Source organism: Peromyscus leucopus, chromosome 8b, assembly GCF_004664715.2.
Source record: "Peromyscus leucopus breed LL Stock chromosome 8b, UCI_PerLeu_2.1, whole genome shotgun sequence".
Taxonomy (NCBI): Eukaryota; Metazoa; Chordata; class Mammalia; order Rodentia; family Cricetidae; genus Peromyscus; species Peromyscus leucopus.
In genome coordinates this window covers 69,466,735-69,486,550 of record NC_051086.1, presented here as the reverse complement: position 1 = coordinate 69,486,550, position 19,816 = coordinate 69,466,735, and positions in this window count along the sequence as shown.

Genomic DNA, 19,816 nt, shown 5'->3' with positions numbered 1-19,816 from the left:
CAGAGAGACTTGATGCTCAGACCACAGTTATATCCGTAGCAACATACCACATGGTTTTTAATGTAGTTTACCTCACACTGACTTTCTCAAGCCGCTTTTAGGCTAAAGCACAATTGCAGATAACCAAAAAGTGAATGAGCTGACATACTACTAATAAAGACATTCAGTCACATTCTTTGTGATGGCTTATAGCCATAATTTATTGTGACAAGCATTGCATGTTGTTACTAATCAATTTTAATGATGATTTGCTGTCACGACTGTAGAGTTTTCTTCTGATCGATTAACACACATGTACAAACACACCTTCACAGATTGCTATGAGGAACAAAGGGGCCTGCTTACATTGCTAACTGCTCAGGAGCCTGAAGTGGAAAAACCACTTGAACCCTGGAGTTCAAGGCCAGCCTGTCTCACAAGAAACATGCATGCAATCAGCACTACTTGTAAAGAAAACATGACTGTTTCTGTGATACACCTTTTCTAAATCTCATTTAACCTTAGTTTCAGAAATATGCTTAAAGGTTTGTCTGCGATTTGGGGCTGATGGAAATTCAAAGTGTTCCTGAATGCTGAACTATATTTAACAAAATCCCTTGGTCATCGCTTAAATGAGTCAGGACAGAGCAAAAGAAAATGTGTGTTATCTGCAATGGTGCTGCTCAAACCCTTTAAAAATGGTGTTGGTGGCTTATCAGCCTTTCCTGAGGAGTGAAGGTAAGTTAATGGCTAAATTGCTTAGGGTTTTCCAAAGTCTTGAAGTGAGTAAGTCACCAAATCACTTTAGTGGGAATTCTAAACTGAAGAGCAGTATTGACATTTTTAAAAATAATTTCCACTGGCTGGAGAGCTGGGTTTTGAGCACTCTTCCAAAGAACCTGTGTTCGATTCCCAGCACCCACATGGCAGCTGACAACCATCTATAACTCCAGTTCCAAGGGATCCAACACCCTCTTCTGGCCTCTATGGGTACCAGGCATACATGTGGTACACAGTCATAGTGCAGGCAAAACACCTATACGTGTAAAAATAAACCTTTTTTTAAAAAAAAAAAAAAGTTTCACTGTCTTAATAATCTCAAATTAAAAATCAAGACAGCATCTCAAACTCAGTTTATACAAAACAAATGTGCAGATACCTACGTCATGTTGGAATAGACAAGCGTCTGTCCGTCTGTTTCTGATGATGACCGCAAATAAACGCTCCAAAGGCATGCAGCTCCCCTCCTGAGTTAGCAGACTTAACCTGGGTGAAAGATGAGCAGTAACTCATGGAGACAGTTCAGAGAAAATGGAGGAATTCTAGCAGCTGTTCTGAAAAAACAAGAGCCGGTGATTATATACAAGTGACCTCATCCTCTTTGTGTGGACTTCTCACATTGCCTGTTTCCCTTTTGAAATTTCCCAACTGATTTCTAGAACGCTCGTCATGTTCCTTCTATCCTTCTAATACCTGTTCCTAATGTTGGCTAGAAGTGATTAAGAGATGCATTGTGATTTACCCCAGACCCTGTGTGTACCCTGAAATGCAATACTACATTCCATGCATTTCTAGTAGCTATTATGCCCCGGTTTTCAAAACTCAGTGAATCCATTTAAACTTTCTGCCTGTTTAAAAAGAACATAACAAGTTCTATGATAATATCTACCATTCGACACTTTATATGAAAGACTCAGCTAAAACATGAAATTTTCCCTGCTGCCTTCCTCTCAAAAGTGACCCATTCACGACAAATTTCAATGTTTACTTTGGTTACAAATGCCTGCAGAAACATATGGTCAGGTCATATGGTTCTAATAATTTTCCCTTTAGTACTTTGCAGCTTTGCCCAATTTCAATATTTTTTCTGGAATTGGAAATTCTTTCTTGTGGTAATGTACTCATTTATCAAAAAATGAATATGTGGTTGTAAGGAATTTTTGGTTTATTGCAATATGGATGATTGTAAGAAGTTTTTCTGAGAACTACAACTTCACACAAATCTATCCCATGTTCTGAGTCCCCTTGAGCTTAAAGTGAAGGCCATGTTACTTTTCTCTGAGTCTCCAGTGTCTCCTTCAATTCTGAACTTCCACTGCTCTTTTTAATCAATGCATGGGTGACCTGCAAACATAAAGGTAGTTCCATCTTGAAGAACTGGAGGAGATGGGAGGTGATGCGAGGTGAGTATAAGTAATGGAGGTTTCCTCTTGGTCTGTTGACTGGTCCCTGCCGGGAGCACTACCCTTCTACATTCCATTGATGGTTGCACAGATGTGCACTCGGGGACCGTTTGGAGTCATTCAGCATCTGCCGTTCTCACACACCCCCTGGAAACTTGTAACTAGGGCTAGAGAGGTGACCTGGGCTAAAAGCACTTGCTGCTCTTGCAGAGAACCTAAATTTGGTTCCCAGTGTTTCACAACTGCCTATAAATCTACCTCTAGGGAAGCTGAGTACAGTGGCACATACGGAGGCAGGTAGATCTCTGAGTTCAAGGCCAGCCTGATCTGCATAGTGAATTCTAAGACAGCTAGAGTTATTTAGCGAGATCCTGTCTTGTGGGTTGAGGTGGGGGGGGGTCTGCCTCCAGGGGATTCAAAACCTTCTGGACTCTTTGGGCACCTGTACTCACATACACATCCCTACACAGACACAAACAGTTACACACAAATAATATCTTTTAAGTTAACACTTTAGTAGGGCATGGCTTTAATCCTAGCACTCTTGAGACTACGGTAGGAGAGGGTCACAAGTGGAAGACTAGTTTGGGTTACAAGGCAAGTCTCCGTGTCAAAAACAAAACAAAGAGTGTAATTACACAAACAGAAAGAGGTGGCTCTGAGGGGGCAGGGAGAGAGCCAAAATGGCTCAGTGGGAAGCATGAGAACCCGAGTTGGTTTTCCAGAACACAGGTAGATAATGCTTGTAATCCCAGTACTGTGGAGGCAGAGGCAGACAGGTCGCTGAGGGTCACCCAAAGCTGACCTCTGGCTTCCGTCCCCATCCCCACCCACTATGTAAATGAACACCTGCATGCACACGCAGGCATACCTAGAGAAGTGGTCACTGTGCATGTGAAACCTGAGTCATTTGGTTGGCGGTTCAATTGGAGAATATGCAGAAACTTCTTGTCTTGAAGCCAGATACCCAGCAGTGACCTTTGACACCTGCTGGGCGAGTCCTGTAGAGAACCAATACTCCCACAGAGGTGCGCCAAAGTGGATGTTTCAGCAAAATTACTGAGCTATTTCTAAATTCTGAGGACATGGTTGTATTTTTAAAGTTTCTTTTTTTTTAAAAAAAAAAAAGCCTTTTTCCTAGATTATGTATTTTCAGGATCTGTTACTTCTATGAGAGCCTCTATCACAGGAAGATTGCCTTCTCATTTTAATATAAAGTTTGATTAAAAACGGATGCATTTTTCCCTGTATGTGTGTGATTGGGCCTGTGTGTGAGTACTGGTTATGCACATGCCGTGGCGGGTGTGGAGGCCAGGACAACCTCGGGTGTCAACCTTCCACCTTGCTTGAGACAGGGTCCTTTTGTTTGCTAATGCACAGCCAGGCTGGCTGGCCCATGAGCTTTGGGGAAATCCCCTGCCTCTGCCTCCCGTCTCATTACAGAAGCACTGGGATTACAGATGTGCACAGCCACACCCAGCTTTCCTTGGGCTCTGGGGATTCAGACACTTATCCTCACATTTGCCCAGCAAACACTCTACCCACACCTTTCCAGCCCCTAAAATAAGTATTGAAAGGTTCCATTTCACATTTAAGCAATATGCATGAATTTCCTTATGGTAATTTTAGGAGAGTTTTATTTGAAAACAAAGATTTCTTTTCTCTTGAAAACAACAACAACAAAAAAAAACTACCCTAATTCGTAAGTCAAAGGGGCCTGAGCATAATTTCAGCTTTGTACATTTTAAACATAGACTAATCGTTTGTAGCTGTAACTTTTGTGTCCTGAAACAGTTTCTTCATCCATAAAGTGAGACCAAATACTTCATAGAGTGACTGTGAGGATAAAATTTATACAATAGGCATTTTTAAGAACCTGTCTATATTCTTTTGTGCTATATTAAACTACAGATTCTTAACAGCTCTTCACCAAAATATATTAAGCTACTGCTTTTCCAAAAAAAAAAAAATTACACTCTTATCATACACTCTACTTTCTATTGGACAGTTACAAGCGAAATTGAGATGTTGAGTCTAGTATGAAAAGTTTTTAAAAATATTTTGTAGGTATGGAGACAAGTTTATCTTTCAGTGACATCTAGAATAGCCAGCCACTTACAGTGTAGAAATTGCATCAACCAGCTTGTATTCCTGTATCCTTTATCTTTTCACCGGGGCTGGAATAACTGATCCTAGACACTGTGACTCAAAGGATGAGTTTAGATATGTTTGTTCTCAAAATCTCATGTGGAATTGTTTACATGTCACTATTTTATATAATAGCAAGATATGAAGGTATTTCTATGCTGCAAATTAGCATGGCCTGCTTCTCTTATTGGTGCAAAGGAGTATAGAGTATAACATACTAATAAAGAGGAGCTTTTCTGAGCTACAGCACTTTAGTAAATTTGTAATTAAGCCATAACTATCAGAGCCAGAACTAAAAAGCCACCTCATGAAGCAACATAAAAAAAAATCACTTTAAAAACTTGCATTGGTAATTTAGACATCTCTTTGTGTGCCTGTTTTAATCAGCGAAAAAGCCTAATCAGGTTTGAATATTCATCAGAAACAAAGATGTGACCCCAAAATTAGCCTGGTAAGATAAGGATCAGATTTCCAACTCAATATATATTCATGTTCAAAGTTACAATAGTAAATTATTTGGTTATGAGTACAGGTCCTTCAGGTGATATTTTCTATGGATAAGAATGGGTCTGGTCTTAGAGTATTGTAAATAACATCACTAAATTCAGTTAAGATTTTTTAATTAAAAAAATTTATATGAATGGTTATCTTACCTGCATGCATTTTACGCATCATCAGTGTGCCTGGTTCCCTCAGGAGGCCAGAAGCGGGTGTCAGATCCTCTGGAACTGTAGTTACAGCTGGTTGTGAGCTGCTGTATAAGTGCTGGTATTCAAATCTACACCCCCTGGAAGAGCAGCCAGTACTCTTAACCCCTGGGCCATCTCTGCAGCCATCATCACCCCTGTTCAGATTTCAATTCTTTTGTGTGTGTACTGTTGTGTGACAACTAAAAATGTAGGCAGTGCAGTAAGACTAGGTGGATAAACTCCTGCCTTTACTCTTTCATGGACTGTAACATCTGGGGGAGGCTGCTAACTTTTTGCTCTACTTTTGTGCAAATTATGGAAATAATGCCTAAGCAGAAGTGTTATGAGGATTCCAAGAGTTCATTCATAAAAATCACTTAGAGGAGTGCTGCTGTGGTACAGTCACTCTAGTTCCTGGTGATTATAGGGACACATTATTGTCACTACTGATACTCCCTTAAACTCCACCTTTTATTTCTAAGAATGTGCAGAATTACTCATCTCAGATTAAATACTCTAATTCAAGTTTACATGCTTAAATCGTCTCCTGATAACTAGGCTGTGGGCAATTTAAAGTATAAGGCTCCTATTTTAACATTGTGAGTGACCATCATAGTCCCTGAGCAACAAGAAAGTCTCCTCTTCTGGGGCTTTTTATAAGGTGAGTTTCAGCATACAGTCGGAGGAAATGCTGTTTATAAGCTTACAGTTATTTGAGTGCTCACAGGAAGAGGACAATTAAGAACTATTCCTTTGTGGGTTGATGAATTATACATTACAATTAATGCTTCTCTGTGGGAAAAAAATAGAGTTTGTCTTTCTTCCCAGGAAGGGGAAATGGGCAGTGTGGGATGTTTAAATGTTCTCAGAGGGTTGTGTGTTTTATTCTCTGAAATTTACCCTTCCCATTTGGAAATGTGATACAGGTTTTATAATAAGGTTTTGTTCCATTGTCTTGCCTGTATGAGATTTGGATAAGAGGGTGAGCATAACCTTTTCTAAGTGAAAACTAGAAAAGAATTACTTTCCAATTGTGACTTTCTCTTACTCGATCACTTTCAACTTTCTGTTTCCTAGTTTGCTGGAGTTTTCACAACCCATCAGCACAGACTGGATCTCCTTTGCCATAGCATTATTCTTCACACTTCCTGAAGCTAACTGTGAAGCTGGAATAGCATTTTGGTGGGTTTGGTTTCTTCCGAGGCCTCTCTCCTGCTCAGATGTTACCGTTCCTCTGTGTTCTAACGTGATCGTGCTTTGATACCACTGTGCCTGGGTCTGGTGTTTCCGTCTGCATTTCAATTTCCTCTTATAAAGATATCAGGTTAGATCAGTGACCCCATTTTAACTTAGTAATTCTAAAGACCCTGTGTATGATTATAGTCACACTTAAGGTATTGTACATTAAGAATCCACATCGGGATTTTGTGAGGCTGATCCAACTCAATATTTATATAATTTTTATTCTTCCTAAAGAATTCCTTGCCAGGTCAATGTCCTGTTGACAAATTCCATCAGTTTTTATTTATCTGAGGAAGTATTTATTTTTTTTCCTTTACTTGAAGGATAATTTAGCTGGATATAGAATTCTAAGTTGTGCGTTCTTCTTCAAGCATTTTTAGATACATCTTCTTACATGCTTTCTAAGGAGAAATTCTCATCCCCTTTAGGCAACGCACACCCCTCCCCGGTTTCCTTCAGGGTTTTCCCACTGTGTGTCTTTTCTGCAGTTTGGGTACGTTATGTCTTAGCTAGAGAACTTTTGGTGTTACTCCGACTCACCTTCTAACTTCCTGCATCTACCACTCAGCCTGGGAAGGTCTCAAGCGCCATTGCGTCAAACGTTTCCTCTGTTTCTCTTTCCCTTTTCTTTCTCGTGGTCTCATGACACCTGTGTGACCCTTTGGTAGCTGTCCCAGAGTTTTCCTTTCTGTTTCATTCATTTATCTTTTAGCTTCTGTCATTTCTGGCACTGGGGATTGGACCCAGGCTGCTGCACATGCAAGGTGAACACACTTGGCCCCTCAGCGAAACCCAGGCCCCAGTGCATTCTGGTCTTTCTCTTCCAGGGTTAGAGGTTGGGGATTAACACTTCCTGAACCTCACTGCTTGTTTCCTGAGCTCTGTGTCCCCTCTGTCGGTGAGTCCGTCAAGGGCGTGTTTCATTTGGATGCTCTTGGCATCAGTCATTTCTCGTCTCCGAATCCATCCATCTGCACATGGCCTAGCCTTGCATGTCTTACTCTTCACACTATAGCCATCAGGATATAGTAATTCTATTGTCGCTATTTTATTTTCTTATTTTATGCCTATGGGTATTTCACCTACCTGTGGGTAAATGTACCACGTGAGTGCCTGGTGCCCAGGGAGACCAGAAGAGGGCATTGGATCCTCTGGAAATGGTATTACAGATAGTTGTGAGCCATGGTGTGAATGCTGGGAATCGAACCTGGGTTCTCTAGAAGAACAGTCAGTGCTCTTAACGACTGAGCCACTTTCTTGCCCCTAATTTTATATAGACAAACACATTTATAATATATTTATATAATATATCCCTAATCTGATGATCCCCCACATCTCTGCCACATCTGAGTCCTCTTTTGGTGTTTTCTCTGCAGTTTCAGAACTTTTTTATTATTATTTAATACTCTTTGTGGTGCTTTGATTGCAAACTGCATGTAATATATTGGGTTAACCGGATTGAATAAGTGGCTTTATTACGAGGGTTTCATGCTTCTCTTGCTAGAGGTCAGACTGTGGTTGTTGATAGCTGGACTCTAGGTCTTAAGAGGGTCAGCTTGCCTTTAGTGACCTTGTTTTGTCTCTGTTGCTATCTTTGGGCTTCTCAGCAGACTCTCCTGTGCCCTCTGGGTCCTAAGGATTGAACTCAGAGCCTTGTACATCCTAGGCAAGTGCTATACCACCAAACTTCATCCTTATCTCCTTCTTAGTTTTTTACATTTTTGACCTGGGGTCTCACTGAGTTGTAGGCTAGCCCTGACATTGCTGTACGGCCTAGACAGTCCTCAAACTTGGGCTCCTCCTGCGTCAGTCTTCTGAGTAGCTGCTATTCCGAGTGTGTGTCACCATGCCTGGTTTTAGACTTCTCAAATAAGGTCTGATACATGTCGGCGTCATCCGTATTTCCCTGTCATCAAAGAGGAGCCCTGCTAATGCTGTAGGGGTAAGGTTTGTGGGAGGGAAATAACTCTGCGGTTTTATGAATCTTCATCTTTTAATAAGTCTGTACCCCTGAGATGCAGCCTTATTTTGTTTCCCCCACTGGGTTAGTCAGGAAGGCTAGCACGAGTTATAGTCCAGTGTTTCCCTCCCCACAGATCAGTTAGGATCTAATAAACACCCTCCGTGCTTAGTGCGTTAAGCTGGGTTCTCTAGAGAAACAGAACCAACAGAATGCATGTATGCATTATAAAACGGCCTTCTTGTTTTGGCTTACAGTGACTAGCTAGCCCCGCAATGGCTGCCTGCACACTCCAGAGGCATAGAACTAGGTAGCTGTCCGTTCTATGAGCTGGGCAGCATCTCACAATCCTAACTCAGCACCGAAGACCTGGAAGTACCTGGAGAGGCCCTAGGATCGAGTCTAAGCCATAAGATGAAAGAAGCTGGAGTCTGCTGTAAGCGAACCATGGAGACAGGCGCATACACTGACTCAGCAGAGAAAAAGGCTTGAGGTGCTTATGTTCACTGCCCTTCCAAAACTTCTTTTCATGCAGGCCACCAGCCAGCCTGTGAGAAGGTGCTGCTTGCATTCAGGGTGAGTCTCCTGACCCTCATTATGGCCCCACACGTCAGTCTTTCTGGAAACATCTTCACTGACACACAGAGGTGTTTTTCACTTGAAGGATGACAACCAACCATCACAGACTCTGATGAACCCTTTCTCTCAAAGGCAGGCCCTGGTAAGAACAGATGCCCTCAGTCTATGTCATAGTGACTGATTTCCCATTCCCAACTTGAAAACAAGAGGAATTTTTCCTTAAAACTGGAAAACTCAAACTTCCTTACTGTGCAGCCCAAGCTGACCTCAAATGTGTAGTCCTCCTGCCTCAGCTTTCCAAAGTGCTAGGATTACAGGTATTGTCTACCACATCTGGTCTCACCAGTTTTGAAGAAAGTTTTCACAGGCTATAAAATTCTAGTTTGACAGGACTTTTCCCCTTAGCACTTAGATGAAAACATGACTTCTGGCCCTTTTGTAAAAGCTTATTATTACATTTATTTATTTACTTATTCATTTATTTACTTTGTGTGTGTGTGTGTGTGTGTGTGTGTGTGTGTGCGCGCGCGCGCGCGCGCACAAGCACGTCCCATGGGTAATGCATGGTGGAGGTCAGAGGACAACTTGAAGAGGTCAGTTCTCTCCTTCCACCATGTGGGTCCTGGGTTCAAATTCAGGTTGTAAGGCCTGGCCACAGAGTCTTTACCACTGAGCCGTCTCCTCAGCCCTGGTCCTTGTTTTTATGAAAGGCCTGCAGTCATTCTTAGGCGCTGTATGTTGGGTGCCTTTAGGTTTTCCTGCCTGGAACAATTCTCTTCACCTCTCATCTTCATTTTTATGACTATGGTGTTTCTAGGTAAGATTTTCTGTGCAATCTCGTGTGGGATTGGTTGGACTTCCTGCGACTGAGGGTAGATATTTTAAGTGAAAATTGAGACCATCACAGTGAATATCTCCTGAAATGATTTTTGTCTTCTACTTTAATCTTTCCTCACCCTTTGAAAGTCTAGTCCGGTATATGTTGGGCCACTTGCCATCATCCTATAGGTTACGAAGGTCTGTTCATTTTCCCTCGGGGTGTCTTCTCCTTGGATTTCCATTACTTTGTCTTCAGATTGCTCATTACCAGCTTTGCTGTGCTGTCAAAGATCATCCAATAAAATGTTCACTTCGGGTATTATTCATCCCTCCGGGTCTATTTTCCCCCATTCTCAAATATTTCCTAAAGTTCCCCCATTTTCTTCTCTCATTGTATCCATCCTTTCCTGTAAAGTCTGTAGCTCATTTATAGGTGTCAATTTAACCACCGTTGTCTGGTAATTCTGACGTCTGATTGCCCGTGGACCTTTTCTCTTTGAAGCTCATTTTCGTGTTTTTATTTCAGACTGAGAATGTGGGTAGGGTAGCAGCTCTGCTCCGCCCTCTGCCCTCCGAAGAGTTTGGGATTTGATTCTGAAAAGCGGTTAATTACTGGAGGGTAAACCGATGTAGAACTTTGACTTCCAACACAACTTCCTTTCCTTGCTGTTGGGAACTTTAGTCTTTTCACACAAACACACAAAGGATGTGTGTGGATGCTTTCTTTCCAGCATCTCTACATCGCAGCACCACTCCGCTGCATTCTGGGACCGTTAGGTAAAGGAAAGGCTCCGGGGACTCTGCACTGTGGTGCCGTGACCTTTGATCTGACTGCAGAGATTGGTGAGTCACCAGTGGGCTGGCTGGTCGTGTGTGGTGTGGATACACTGGGCAGCGGAGGAGACGGCCCACTGAAACGGCATGAGATTCAGTTACGTCACTTAGACTACTGTACAATTTGAGGTTTATCAATAGTTGATTGCTGGAATTTGCTTCTTAATGTTTTTTTTTTCTGATTGTAGTTGACATCCAGACACTGGAATGATGAAGGTAAAACCACAGGTGAGGGAGGCTAGTGTACCCCAGCGTTTCCCAATCTGAACTGGCTGTTGACCAATGGGACACTCTAACTGGCCTCAGTCTTTTCCATAAGTTGACGGCTGCATGTAGAAGATTATTTAGATTCAGGCGTGACATCAGCAATACAATTTCATGAGTACTGAGTTCTTCCATCAAGAAGCGGAGAATGTCTGAATGTTTCCTCTTTCTTTAAAAGAATTATATTAATTTATTTGTGTGTGCACATATGTGTGTGTGTGTGTGTGTGTGTGTGTGTGTGTGTGTGAAGGAACAACTTGCAGGAGTTGGTCCTCTCCCTTCACACGGACCCCAGGGCATCAGGCTTGGCAGCAGGGCCCTTACCCGCTGAGCCATCTCACTGGCCCACGAGTTCCGATTCCCTTAACGAAGCAAGCAGCCTTTGGTGCTCGGCCTTGGCCATGGATTTCCGAGACTCGGCCACTGCCATCCCCCCTCCAGCTAAGCTGCAGAGTACTTGAAGAAGGGATTTCCCCTTGTCTACTGTTTGGTTCCCCTGAGGCATCATTTAAATGGACGATCATGATAGATACTTGATGCCTCCCTTTACCTTAGTTATTGTAAAGAGCTGTTTCACTGCATCCTCCAGTAATTGTTCTGGGTTCTGTTTCAGTTTTACTACAAGTTCAGAAACTTAAACATATGAATATATTTCAATCTCTATCAAATTTCTAATGGAAGTGGCTGGAGACATGGCTCAGCAGTGCAGAGCGCTTACCGCTCTTTCAGAGGGCCAGGGTAGGTTCCTAGCACCCACATCAGAAGGCTCTGGGCTGCCTAGAACTCCAGTTCCAGGGAATCCAGCAGCCTTTCCTGATCTGCAAGGGCACTGCATGCATATGGCACACATGCCTTCAAGTGGGCATACACACATATACATACATGAAAAAATAAAAATAAATGATAGGGGCTGCAGAGATGGCTCAGCGCTTTAGAGCACTTGTTGCTCTTACAGAGGACCTGGGTTCAATTCCCAGCACCCACGTGGTGGCTCACAATCATCTGTTCCGGGGGATCCAATGCCCTCTTCTGACTTCTGTGGGTACCAAGCACTCACACAGTGCATGGACATAACATTCAGGCAAAGCACCCATAACTATAAAATAAATGCAAAAAAATTAATCTAAAGTAAAACAAAAACTCTGATAGTATTTATTTTGCTGGTTAATATAACCACATTCAGGAGTTACTATGGTTTGTCTTTGAGCACGAAATAGGAATCAAAGTCATGAATGGCACTTCATTTTTTAAAAAAATAAGTGTATTCAAATGACTAATAAATGTATGAACGGATGCTCAACCTTAGTCAACAGGAAAATATAAATTAAAGTCAACACCACTCTCCACTCACCAAAATGACTAAGCTGGAAATGGACTATATTAAGAAATTCATGAGAATGTGGAAAAATGGAATGCTCAGTACACTGTTAGTAGCAATGTGAATTTGTATAACTATTTTTGGAAAACTGTTTCAAACTACCTACTACAATTAGACATATATATATATATATATATATATATATATATATAAAACCTATGCCCCACCAATATTTTTGAATATACATAATAGAAACACACACACAACCCCAGGAGAAGTATAATTGTAGCAGCATAATTCATAGTAGCAAGAAAGAGGAAATCATAAGAGAAAAGTGAAATAATAATAAAAAAAAAAATCTACCCTCGCCAGTATGCATCAGTTATGGTATACCGACACAAAGGGAGTAAAATGAATTTACATTCAAAAACATGTATGCACCTCACAAACATAATGTCGAGGAAAAAGTGATAGAAATTTAAAAATAGACAAAATTAATGCATAGTATTTAAATTTGGGTTAGTGGGCTGCTAGGCTGGGATCTTGTAGTTGGAAATGGCTTGCAGGGCATAGTTAGTGCTGTTTTAGTTTATCTGGTTATGGACTAAAGGGTATGCTCACCGAAAATCCACTGAACTCTTAAAATTATTTGTACTCTTTAAAAATATATTTTACTCTATGTGAATAAATGTTTTGCCTGCACGTGTGTGAGTGCACATGTACCTGCAGAGGCCAGGAGAGGGCATAAGAGCCCTTGGAACTGGAGTTCTAGTTGATTGTGAGCCGCAGTGTGGGTGTTGAGAACTGAACTCTCGTCCTCTGCAAGAGCAGTAAGTGCCCTTAACAGCCGAGCTCTCTGTCCGTTTTCTGTAAAATGTGATTAAGGTACATGTCATAGTCTTGCCTAACTGGCTCTGTACCTTACTAAGCAGTATTTATTTATATAAGAAACCATTCTCAAATCCCATTAGATCCAAAACACTGGGAATATAAGTAAAACAGTCCCTTCAAGTAGCTCCCAGTGTGTCACTGATGAAAAATCTGGAGCAATGCAGCCACTAAGTCTGTGACATAGCATATCCATGCTCTCCATGTTTGGAGAGCGAGTCAAGTTAGTTTGAAATTACTTTAACAATGAAATGCACGCAACTTGTAGAAAACGTTCGGTCTGTTAACTCTGCATCTGATCAGGCATGTTAGCTGTTGACGGTAGCCCTGTGGAGTACTGATTGTGCATGTTTCCAGGGGATCCTCACTAACACATTTGATGACCTCTAATGCGTCTTTCTGGAATTCCAGTCTGACCTCGATCTGAACAAAGCCTTACTTGATGGTGTTTGCAGGAGGTTGGCTTGGTCATTTTCTCTGCCAGCATGTTTATTATTGAGTGTTAATCAGATTCATCATTAAAGATTTCAGCTGCTACATGAACGCATAATTGGCTCTGTCTGAGGTACCATCCTTTGTCTTGAGCAGATTGCTAAAACTGCTTTAAGCATCATTAGACCACAGTGATGACCATATTAATTTGTCTTTTGCTTGGTTTTCAACAGATTAGGCCTCGTTATTATGCAAACACACTATGGAGAACTGTCTGCAGAAAAGCTTTTATACTGAGGGATATATGAAATTTTAACTTACTGTTTATTGTTAAACCGTCCCAGTTATTCTGTGTAGTGTAGAACACCATTAGAGGTGAGAAGTTAAGAGTGTACAGATGTGAGAACTATGCACTGCTTTTCTATTTTACCCTGTTATTGTCTCCTTTTATTGATAGAGTGGTTCAGGGAAAAAAGTCTAAATATATTACTTGTTGGTTTTCTCATAAAATGAATCAGTGGGATAGATAAACAGAAAATAGTCACGGAAGTATAGCTTGAAGTGATGCACCGGTTAAATCCTGTTTCTCTAAGCATGTTTATTAAGGTCACATTTGCTGAGCTTCTTCAGATATGAACCTCAGAACTACATACTCATCGCTAAGTGCTCATTAAGGTTTGAGTTCCCCCACAAAATTGACTTGTAATGACATCTTTCTTGGCTTATTTCTTTTGCTGCAATTATGTAAGTTTGGTGGAAATGTAATACATGACATTGACTGTCATCCTCGATCTAACAAGTCCAGCATAATTGGTTTGAGCAGGATGGGCTTGGTGGTGACCTCCAGAATGTCTCTGCAATCTGTCTACCCCTGAGCTGAGACTTGGCCACAGATGAAGTTATTGCAGCCTCGGCCATGAAATCCTTGTAAGAGTTCAGGTAGGCTTAGCTTTCTAATCTGGCTTAAAAGTTCTGAGTAGACAGATTTAAATGTTTATCCTTATTTCCTGACCAGTAAGTCTCCAGGAAAGGCATTTATGATTTTATACTTTATCAAGGAGCCAAATCCTCTCAAGTGGACCACAGATAAGGTTTTGTCAAGCAGCTTATAAAGTATGACTGTAGACTGTAAAATTATTGCTACAGTATTCACTTAAGCAAGACTATTCACTCTCTGGTTGAATTTTTTTTTTTTTTTTGTATCAGAACCAAACATTTCTACAGTCGTGTTTAACAGAACCTATGTGTGAATATTGTGTTTGGAATCTAAGTGAGGTTAGTTACTAAAATGCTGAAAGAGCCCCCTGTGGGTTAGCAAATGGTAGGTGAAGTTGATGAACTGCTAAGAATATTAAAGTAAAGCCAGTGTTGGTCAAGATAGTCTAAACAAAATACCGCTCAGAAAAGTTAGTGTGTTTCCATATTACAGCGTTGTGTTGTTTTGTTTTGCTGCAGAAGTTTCTCTCTAGAGTCTATCTTTTCTTCCATTTGGACTCTCTTGTCTTTCTTATGTGGACTCATCTCCTGTGTGATTTCTACACATTTAACAACTTAATCGCTTGTACCCTTGCTGAGGGCCGCAGCAGTATACAGCAGGTGACAGCTAGTGTTGGACAAGTCCCCCCACCAGACGTATAACTCCCTGATGGGGAGCCCCACCAGGCAAAGCCGTGGGGTCACTGGCTGTGGAAACCGGTTGTTTTCTGTCTGTAACTTTCTCAGGAGCCACCACTACACCTCCCATTGGTAGTGTGTTTTACATCTTTGGGCACACGTACTGCTACAGATGGTCAAGAAGATGATTTCTGTTTAAGCTGTATAATTCTAGAATAATTTTCTTTTTTCTTTCTTTCTTTTCTTTTCTTTTTTTTTTTTTTTTTTTTTTTTTGAGACAAGGTTCCTCTGTGTAGTTTTGGTGTAGACCAGGCTGGCCTCGAACTCACAGAAATCTGCCTGGCGCTCTGCTTCCCGAGTGCTAGGATTAAAGGCGTACACCACCACCACCACCACCACCACCACCACCACCACCACCACCACCACCACCACCACCACCCGGCAGAATATTTTTCTTAATTGATACAGGAAAGAAACAGTATTCTCACTCTCAAAGACAGTTAATGTTAGACTTCAGAACAAATTCAAAACAGACAAAGCTGCTCTTGCAGAAAATATGCCAAGACAAGATCCCAGGTGTTGTTTGTCAGAACTGGAGCAACTTTGGTAGACATAACTCCCTGCAATAATTCTCTTTCTAGCCATACCCTGCCACTCAAGGTTCAGCCTGCTACTGTTATTGTTAAGTCCTGAATTTCAATGTCATTCTCTGTCTGGGAAAAGCTACATGCAAAGCTAAGCATTTACTCACTGGCCGGTCTTTGTGACCTTACTAGCCTGAGAAAAGCTGTGTGACTTACCATGTGTTATGAGCGTGGGTCAGACCTGAAAATGTAACATATAATTGTCCAGAGTTTGGCTGAGAGGGAGCAGCGGCAATGTACAGGAGGAAGCTGTGCAGAACGTGAGTGATGTGTATGTGTGCTCAGTGGAGATGAAGAAGAAGAAGCGTTAGGGAAGGTGAGAGAAATGTGAGAGAATTAATGAATGAGAGAGGGAGTGAGCAAAGAGTGAATGAATGATGTAGAATAAATATATGTGTGTAAGTGAGTGTGTGAGAGAGAAAGCCGTGTGAAAGAGTTGCTGCTGTGTATAGGAACTGTGTAAAGAGCTGTGCGAGAGCCGGGTGGCGGTGGCGCACACCTTTAATCCCAGCACTCGGGAGGCAGAGCCAGTCGGATCTCTGTGAGTTCGAGGCCAGCCTGGGCTACAGAGTGAGTTCCACGAAAGGCGCAAAGCTACACAGAGAAACCCTGTCTCGAAAAACCAAAATAAAATAAAATAAAATAAATAAACAACAACAACAACAAAAAGCTGTACAAGAGTGTGAAGGAACTGTGTCAAGTGTTATATGGTGAGAGAGCTATGTATATGAGATGTATAGTTGTGGCTGTGTAGAGAATTGTAACTGTGTGAAGGCAAGGAGGATGAAGCTTCCACAAAAAAAGAGATGTGGAAGAGAAATGCATGTAAAAGACAGATGTGTAGCCATGTGAAAATAGAGGCAACTGTGTACACCGGTGTGTATGGCCATATGTATGTAAAGAAAGATATGTAGCTGTATGTATAGAATGTAGCAGTGTGGAGGTATGAGGCTGTGTGGAGACAGAAAGGGTCAGAGACCATTTTTAAGATGAAGTAAAAGAGAAAGTTTCCATCAGAAAGTGTGTGTGCTTCCTCATTTTACCAGTTAGATAGATAGAAACTTATTTCTATGTACCCCTAGATAAAAAAGTTTCCTACTTTGCTACTTTGAGGCATTCTTTTTTATTTGTCTTGGAACAGATCTGGGAGCTGGCCTCCCACAGTCTGTGTTATATATATAGCCTTAGATACACTGTTTAAGTGCTAAAGGCTTTCTACTCCCCGTGAGACATGGGGTTCAGAAACAACTACTTTAGGATGTATGGAGAGGTAGCTGGCGGGGTAGATGTATGTAGGTATGAGGGGGTGGATGGATGAGTGGATAGATTAGATAGACAGCCAGACAGCCAGATAGATAGATAGATAGATAGACAGACAGACAGACAGATAGATTATATAGATCAGCATGGATGGAGGTAAATTTCATACGCACAGTATCTCTTTTTTTATCTCTAAATTAGCTACACCTCACAGCACTCCTGGTCTTATTTGCTTGGAACTTCTTGCTCCTGCTTTTCCTCACCAGGACAGCAACCCAGACATCAACAGTTTTGACCAACATTCAAAACTCTAGTAAGGTCCTTTAAACTTAGACCAGTTATGACTGACTACCAATTTGTTTGAGAATGCTAGATAAAAAGATGAATATTAAACAACTTTTATAGCACGAATATGTATGTAATTTTTCTTTGATCATCATATTTTGACTGAAACTTTTGTTCTTTTTTTAGCTAATCTATACATAGCTGTACTTGGGACCACCATTTGGCTCCAGCCGTTATAAACTCATTTATAAATAAAATTTTTATAAACTGTTTGAAAATGGAGTTGATAGATTTTGCCTCATAATATCTTAAGTTATGATATGATCCGATTTCATTGGAATCAAAAACAAAGCTCATTTCATTTTTAAATTTCAGCATACAGAATTTAAAAGGTGACACACAGCTTGCAACAGAGTGCTATAAGTATTTTTTGGCATATTGTCATTAGAGTATTAATGTGTCTCTGCCTTCTTAAACTGAGATACGGGGTTGTGTAGTCCTAAGCAAAAAATAGAATAAAATAAAAATAAAACATCAGGATATATTTAAAGATTGTCAAACAGCTGGTCAAATTAGGAATTAACCAGCCTGGTGTGCATAGCATTACATGTTTAAAATCCCAGCACTAAGGAATCTGAGGGAAATGGAGAATGAATACGGTCATATTTCATCATATACATATATGAAGTTTACACAAAGAATTAAGAGTAAAGCAAATAGCTGCAACATCATCGAGACCAGCCTGATCTTAATAGTAAGACTTTGTTAGAAGGAGGAAAAATTAAGTAAAGTTTAAAAATGTAAATTAAGGCCGGGCGGTGGTGGCACACAATCCCAGCACTCGGGAGGCAGAGGCAGGCGGATCTCTGTGAGTTCGAGGCCAGCCTGGACTACCAAGTGAGTTCCAGGAAAGGCGCAAAGCTACACAGAGAAACCCTGTCTCAAAAAACAAACCAAAAAAAAAAAAATGTAAATTAAACACTGAGTTGTTGCATATTCTAACAAACAATTGTTAATATGGACTGGCTGATGCAAAATGACAATTTTCAGTGGCCTTCCTTCAGGGTGGTAATTCTGACTGTGGGAGGCCATGACTAGAGGGCAGTGAGGAACTAATCACACAGAACACTGTGGATGCTGATGGAAGCTAGAAAAAGATTAGAAGGTGATCCAGGATGGAGAAGAGATCCAAAGGCAGCTGGAAGTCTATTCCATCCAAGTGTTGAAGTAAGAGATCTCTGGACCTCCAAGAATGCTCCCCGTCCTCCTCCTCCTCCTCTTCCTCCTCTTCTTTTTGATAGAGGTGGAGTGTGTGGTATATGCTGTGGGTTTGTGTTTTATGTGTGCACTTGCCTTTGTGTGCATGTGTGGGAGCCAGAGTTTGACTTTGACGTGCTCTATCACTCTCCAACTTTTTTTTGAGACAGTGTCTCGCAATGAACCTGGAGCTTGCCATGGGCTAGACTGCTGGGCAGCAAATTCCCAGGATCTACCTGTCTCTGCCTCCCAGGGCTGGGATTATAGGCACGACACACTGGCATGTGTCGGTTCCCTGAACTCAGGTCCTCAAGGCCTGTGGTCTTATTCTGGTTTCTATTGCCGTGAAGAGACACCATGAGCATGGCAACCTTTATAAAAGAAAATATTTAATTGGCGCTGGCCTTCAGTTTCAGAGGTTTAGTCCATTATCAGCATGGCAGGACACAGCACACAGGCAGGCATGGTGCAGGAGAAGGAGCTGAGAGTTAGTTCTACATCTTGATCCGCAGGCCACAGGAAGTGAACTCTCCCACACTGAGTATAGCTTGGCATATATGAGGCCTCAAAACCTGCCCCGACAGTGACACACTTCCTCCAACAAGGCCACACCTATCCAACAAGGCCACACCTCCTAATAGTGCCACTCCATGTAGACCAAGCGTTCACCCACGTGAGTTTATGCCCGTTCCTATTCAAACCCGCACACTCGTGTACCAGACACTTTAACTCTGAGTCATCTCTGTAGACTCCGCTCTTCTGTTTTTAATTGATACACAACTGCCTTGTATGATGTTATTTTTAAATTCCAAAGGAATTAAATACAGTTTCAGACCTTTAAAGTTGAAAATAGATTTGTCCCAAGAACATTAGTTAATACTACATCAGAAAAACAATTTGCTTTTGTGTGTGTTCGTGTGTGTGTGTGTGTGTGTGTGTGTGTGTGTGTGTGCTCTTGCACGCACTCAGTCACATGCATGCATCAGTATCTGTATGGAGGTCAGAGGACAACTCTCAGGAGTGTGCTCTCTCCTACCGTCTTGTGGGATCCAGGGACCAAGCTCAAGCTGTCAGGCCCGCATGTTAGCACCTCTCCTCAGTGAGACCTCTCATTGGCCTACAAACCTACAAGCCACTTTCAACACTAGTTTGAATGATTTACCAAGTCCAAAGCCCCTATCTGTGGACATTTCCTGATAAGGGACACCCGCCACTGTGAAAGCAGCCACGCTTCCTCCTACCCAGGTGACAATGCCCCCACCCCCTCCCCTGTCCTCCGGACATCCCTCCTCTACTTATGGCCACTGTGGACTGCAGCCCTTCCTTGCTCTTTTTAATCCTTGATGGGTTTTGTGAGGCCCACTTCCCCTTTTCCCGCTGATGAGGTCCTCCCTCAGTTCCTATCTGTTAAGAGTTCCTGG